Below are 6,870 nucleotides of genomic sequence, written 5' to 3' on the forward strand. Positions count from 1 at the left end.
CACTGCGCAAGGAGGGGAAGAGGTCGGGCGATTAGAGACCTGTAACTCCCGGAACTAGTCCCCGTGTGTGGCTGTCACTCAAGAGAGAACTTCCCAGCACCCACATCCGTGCACGGGCAGTCAGACCCATCCACAGAGGCTCCTCCTCCCCAGGGGACGCCCGAGCCGCGGGGGGCCTGGGGAGCTGCGGGGAGTCTGTGTCAGGGGCCCCATCAAGCGAGTGACCCTTGGGGACCCTTCTGATACCTTAGACCCCAGTCGTATTACACCCACGCTGCTCTTCAGGGTAGAAAGAGCAGGCATGCCCGAGAGTTACAGCCTCCCATCGGATGAACTAATTCTAGAAGCAGGGCTCACATCAAACGCCCGGGGGCGAGCCCTTCGCCTCAGGTCTGGGGACTCCGAGGCTCCAAGAGGCTGGGTGACATGCCCAGTGTTTGGACGAGTCAGCTCTTTGGTGCAGTCCTGTTCCATCAGGACACACTGGCTGACCACAGTGCCGCCCGACCCACCCCGCAAGGGCGTGACCCTGGCCAGTGACCCTTTGGGCCTCGGTCCAGATGTCAGCAGGGCTCCTCCGTCCCCAGTGCTGCTCGGTCCAAGCATCACGCCTTCCTGAGGGGCCCATGGTCCACGTCTGGAAGTGGGGCACCCCCGGCCGTGGAAGCCGGAAGGAGGCTGGTGTTGATGGACACACAGCTGGACACACAGCTGGCCCGCTGGATGCTGGGAGTTGGATGAAGGGAGAGAATCTTCCCTTCCACCCCCAAGTCTGCAGGTCTGCCAGGATCTCAGCGTTTGAGAGGCTGAATTAGACGTGCATTTATATGCTTAGGTATACAATGCAACACATGCTCATTATAGCAAATTAAACTAATTAAACTTGTTTTAAGAAGTTGATCGGTGGGATGTGACTGCCTCTTGCCTCCACCACACCAGGCCCCCGAGATAAACTGTTCTCTCAGATGCACCTTGCGCCTGTCCCACGAAGAGGCAAGGGGGTTAGACACACCTGAGTTCAAATCCAGGTCTACCCCTGACTGAACTTGGCCTTGGCATTTTCCTTCACCTCCCTGGGCCTGAGTACCCTGGGCTGCAAGGTCGGGCCTGGAATCCGACCCACCACAGGGACGGGAGCTGCAGTGGGGTGAGGTCGTGCAGGTAAAGGCCTGTCCTCCCCCACAGCACCTGTGCCCCAGACCAACACCGCCCATCAAACCAGTTTCCTATGGAGGGGCTGCCTCCCTGCAGGTCTCGGGGTGCCCAGGCACGGATGCCTCAGGGCTGGGAGTCCTGCAGGGAAGTGTCCTTAGCCGGCGCCGCTCCACAGGGAGCCACCCTGTGAGCATCGTCTCTATGCCCCACTGGCTTCTCTCTCTGGGTTCCCAGGGTTGGTAAATGGCACCCTGGGCCCTAGCTCACCAGGTTGTCCCGCTGCCTGAGGAAAAGGCACCTCTCCACGGGGGATCTGGGGGTGGAGGGGCCTGGCCGGGAGGAGTAGACGCCCCACTCCCAGCCGGCATTCTTCTCTGAGCCTAGACCTGGAGGGCCTGCTGTCTAGGTGGCTGTGCCCACCAAGGGTTTGGCTCGATGTGGCCGGGAGCCCACAGGGCTGCTGGAACTGGTCGGTCGGATGCGCCAGTGCAGGGATCTGCAAACTGGGCTTCCCAGGCCCCTAGGCTTCAGCAGAAAGGGTGCCCTCTGGGGGCTGGGGCCAAGGAGGCTGATCCATCGCACCCCCTCCAGCTCCTAGGGGCCTTTCCTCAGGGTCTCATGCAAGAAAGCCTTCTGTGAACTAAAGCTTTAATGCTGCCTGGTGCAGAGCTACTGCAACAGAACCTCCGGAACAGGGTCCATAAACCTGCATGCTAGTGAACCCCACCCGATGCTAATGAGCCCCCATCCAATACTAATGAGCCCCACCCAATGCTAACGAGCCCCACCCAATGCTAATGAGCCCCACCCATTGCTAATGAGCCCCCACCCAATGCTAGTGAGCCCCCATCCAATGCTAATGAGCCCCACCCAATGCTAGTGAGCCCCCACCCAATGCTAATGAGCCCCACCCAATGCTAACGAGCCCCACCCAATGCTAATGAGCCCCACCCATTGCTAATGATCCCCCACCCAATGCTAATGAGCCCCACCCAATGCTAACGAGCCCCACCCAATGCTAATGAGCCCCACCCATTGCTAATGATCCCCCACCCATTGCTAACGAGCCCCACCCAAAGCTAATGAGCCCCACCCAATGCTAATGAGCCCCCATCCAATGCTAATGAGTCCCACCCAATGCTAATGAGGCGCACCCAATGCTAATGAGCCCCGTCCAATGCTAATGAGCCCCGTCCAATGCTAATGAGCCCCACCCAATGCTAATGAGCCCCGTCCAATGCTAATGAGCCCCACCCGATGCTAATGAGGCCCCATTCAATGCTAATGAGCCCCACCCAATGCTAATGAGTCCCACCCAATGCTAATGAGCCCCCACCCAATGCTAATGAGCCCCACCCAATGCTAATGAGCCCCCACCCAATGCTAATGAGCCCCACCCAATGCTAATGAGGCGCACCCAATGCTAATGAGCCCCGTCCAATGCTAATGAGCCCCACCCAATGCTAATGAGCCCCACCCAGTGCTAATGAGCCCCACCCAGTGCTAATGAGCCCCCACGCAGCACAGATTCCCTTTAGTTTCAGGGCTGGGGCCTCTGCAACATTAAACAGTCAGGCTGGTGCTCTCTGCTCCCGGGGACAATGAAAGGGGGTGTCCACAGAGGTGATGAGGACACGGTGTTAAGTGGGGTGGGCAGCTGTGACGCCGGAGACTCACGGTGGAGCTGGGGCCCAGGCACCCTTTCCTCCGGGAAGGCTCCTGCCCGGCCAGCCTTGGAGGCTGTGGTGTCCAAACACAGGGCGATCCCACCCATAGGTGCACAGCAAAGGGCTTCGCTTCCAGGGCAACAGGACTGCCTCTGAGCCACAGGCAGGTTATTTTCTCTGCAAACTGCCGCAGCCCCTTGGGAGCGCTCCGGGCCGAGCACCCGGGCATTGGGTATGGAGCCTTTCCCGGAAACACTTTCCCTGCCAATGGGAGGCAGCGATCGAGAGACCCAAACCAACACCCCCTGAGGGACGGACAAACAACGTTTCCCGTGAGCAGCCCCGACTGTGGCCGAGCCTCATGTGCGAGCAGAACTGGGAGGATCTGGGAGCCTGGGCGGCGGCAGCGCTCGGGCCTTGGCCTCGGTCCATCCTGCGCGGGGGCAGGCGGAGGAATTGAACCGGCTCCAGGACAAACACTCCGGGCCCGAACGTTCCGTGGGCTTCATGAGATCGGTATGGCCGAGCAAACAGCACCCCCAGGGCTTTCTTCATGATCTAACCCTTCGGTAAATGAAGGAATTTTTCCAGAAGCCAGAGCCTCGGTAAATATTTCTGACAGCCTTCAAATTGCAGGTAAGCCCCCTTCCCCCAGGAGGCCTGGGTTTCCTTCCCATGAAAGGCTGCTCTTGAAAGTCTCGGGGTTGGAAACGGGGCTGTTAATTTTGCCCCGTTTATTAGGCATCAGTTCCAGGTGCTGCCTGATTTATCCTCAGAGTGGGCGCGGCCCACCTGCCCGGATGGAGCCGAGCCGGGCCGGGCCGGGGGGAGAAGCCCCCGTAGGATAAATGCTAACGGAGGGATTTGCTCTATTCCCCTCTGTACCTCCCTCTATTTATTTTTTAATTAAAAGCAAAAAAAAAAAAAAAAAAAAAGAACCAGAACGGAAGAAAGCCGCCAGGGCCACACTCTGTCCAGCAGGAGGAACCGCTACCCTCACACTCATCGGGCGAACCGGGAGTTCAGTGAACTCAGGACTGGGATGCGGGCTCCCTTTTTTCCAGAAGTAACACTTCTCTTTACGAGCCCTGGGAAATGCACCCACAGTCAAGTAACTGGCGAGTGATTTTTACCGCTTCACCCACGATAGGGAGGCTCTCCCCTGAAGAGTTCAGGAGCCTCCTGGGTCAAGGGTACCCCATCCCACAGGTGGGGGACAGAGGTGTGGGTGGCCAAGTGCTGCCAGGGAAACATCCCAGGCCCGGAAAATCAACTCCGTGAATGAGAATTTCAGCCAAGAGCCCCACTCCCCACAAACCACATTCATTTTCTCTGCTGCCTAGCTGCTCCCACGGTTCCCTCTCAGGCCCTCATAAGGGTTAAGTCTAGGACAGTCCGCAGTCACTCCTGTCCCGGTGAGGGGGCAGGAGAGAAGGAAGCAGGACCTGCCAGGCTGAGGAGGGAAGGAGGCTGGGGCTGCCTGTCCGGAGACCCAGGCAGTGGGATGTCCGAAGAAAGAAGTGACGCGGGTGGGACGAGTCCTGGTGAGTCAGCTTTCTGATAAAGAGCAAAACAGCTCGGCCGGCGTGGCTCAGGGGCTGAGCATCGACCTATGAACCAAGAGGCGAGTCCTGGTTCGATTCTCCGTCAGGGCACAGGCCCGGATTGCGGGCTGAATCCCCAGTGGGGCATGTGCAGGAGGCAGCCGATCGATGATTCTCTCTCATCATTGATGTTTCTATCTCTCCCTCTCACTTCCTCTCTGAAATCAATCAATAAATAAAAAGGTAGACCTTTCCTTCCCCAACTGGACTGACAGCCCCGGAGGATAGAACCGCGCCTTACTCACCTCCCCGTTCCGGCCGGAGCATGATGCCAGGCTGTGAGAACACGCACTGTGGAGTTTTACATGAATGACGACAACAACCACAAAAACCCACTGCCCCGCGTGCCCTCACCGGGCTCCTGAACCAGACTCGGTTATGGATGAGCCCTTCGTCACCCAGACCCAGGTGCCCGCTTACCTTCTCCAGATGGAGGTTTATCCACCGAGTGAAGGTCCTCTTCTGCACATTCTCCCTCTCCTCTGGGAACAGAGAAACGCGTCAGCCGGGCACAGAGAAACATGGACGAAGCCCCCCTGCTCCTCCCCAGGGGGTCGTGGGCGGATGGCAGGCAGCCCTGAGGGTCCCATGGACGAGCTCAAGGGGCTTGGCAAGAGGTTGGGTGGCACCTGGCATCCACCATCCCCAGCGTGTCCCACAGATGAAGCACCACAAACTGAGACGCACAGAACAAAACGTTCTACACGCCCTCACGCGAGCATTTGGGCCCTCGACCCTGCAGCTTCGTAAGTGCTGGCGGTGGCTCGGCGGTTGAGCGCCAACCTATGAACCAGGAGGTCACGGTTCGATTCCAGTCAGGGCGCAGGCCCGGGTTGCGGGCTCCATCTCCAGTAGGGAGCGTGCAGGAGGCAGCTGATCCATGATTCTCTCTCATCATTGATGTTTCTATCTCTCTTTCCCGTCAATAAAAATATATTTCTTAAAAAAGAAGCGCTGGTGGTAAGATACAAATTAGCCACAGGTGACGGCGCTGCGACCCGTCTGGCCAGAGCCATGGGGCTGAGGAGCGGGGACCCAGGAGAGACGGGGCAGGGGGAGGCCAGCGATTAGGGGTTGGGGTGCAGGCTCTGGGGTGTGCCAGCATGGGGTGGAGAGAACGGACAGGCCTGGGTTTGGATTCTCACTGGGCCCTGTCATCTCCCAGCGGGGTGCTCTTGGCCAGCCGCCCGTCCCACGTGGGACCTGCTCACTCCCAGGCCGCCCCCAGGGACCTGCGATCCCGCAAGTCAACTCAGCACAGCACCTGGCACAACGGCTGTTCACTTACTTTATTTCACATTTTGTTACTATTCTTTCTAGAGCCAAGAAACATGTGACCTCCTCCCAGGAGGAGAGTCCCGCAGGAGCCACAGAGGCCGGAGGGGCCAGAAACCAGACGGCGCCTCCTCCGCCGACAGCACCCCACACAGGCTCCTAGGGAAAGAGCTTCCCTTTCCAGGGGTCCCTGCCATCAACTCTGTTTCCGTGCATCTTTACAACCTGACAGCACTGCCTGCGAGCAGAGTTATCTTACAGATGAACGAAATGGGGCCCAGCCAGGCACCAGGACTGCCCAGGGCACCTGCTGGAGAGGCAGGACTGGGCATCACCCTCAGGTCAGTCTGCCCCCCATGGGCACTTGGAAAGGAGAGGTCTGGGTTCAAATCCCAGCTCTTTCAATTACAGCAAAAACATCGGCAATAACAGTAACAGAGATGGGAACACATTTACCAAGCGCTCGCTCTGTGGCGGGTGCCCATCTGGGCCCTTCACCCTTGTTCACTGTTCTAACCCTCCTACCACCCGTGGAGGCGGACGGGAAACCTGGCACCGGCCCAAGGCCCCACGGCCACGAAGGTCACCACTCCTAGTTTGCAGATGAGGAAACGGAGGGTCAGGTAAGGAACCAGCGACACTGGGACTCGGAGCCGGTGCTGCGCTCCTCCCCCTCCTCCCCAGCCCTGTGGTGGTCCTGGCCTGGCCCCCTGGACCCGAAGGTTGTTTGGAGATGTGGCAGCGGGGTCCCGGGGCTGGGCCCGCCGGCAGCCCTGCCAGCAGCCCCGCCAGCTCAAGACGCTATGCCTCTCAGGAAGCTGACTCTCTAGTCACCGAGTTCTGGGTTTCAACAGCCAGGGACACATCACACATACTTCAGACCATTTCACGTTTCTTTAGAAAACATTTCATAAGCAAATGAGAGGCCATTTATCTCCTGCGGGAGAAAGAGGGCTACAGTTTTCTCTGATGACTGTGGTTCTTTTTTTCCTCTCGGCCTCATTACTGGGTAGATAGTGGCGCCCATAAATCAAATTTTAATATTGTGCCCTTCAATCTTTTTAATTGAAGGGCCAGCAGACAGTAATTATGCTTTATGAGACGGGTTTTTCTCTCTTTTTCCTCCTTTTCTATAAGGGAAGGTCGCTGGCAAGTAGGCCTAAGGGTTA

This window comes from Myotis nattereri (assembly GCF_964212035.1).
Source record: "Myotis nattereri genome assembly, chromosome: 1".
In the NCBI taxonomy this organism is placed as follows: domain Eukaryota; kingdom Metazoa; phylum Chordata; class Mammalia; order Chiroptera; family Vespertilionidae; genus Myotis; species Myotis nattereri.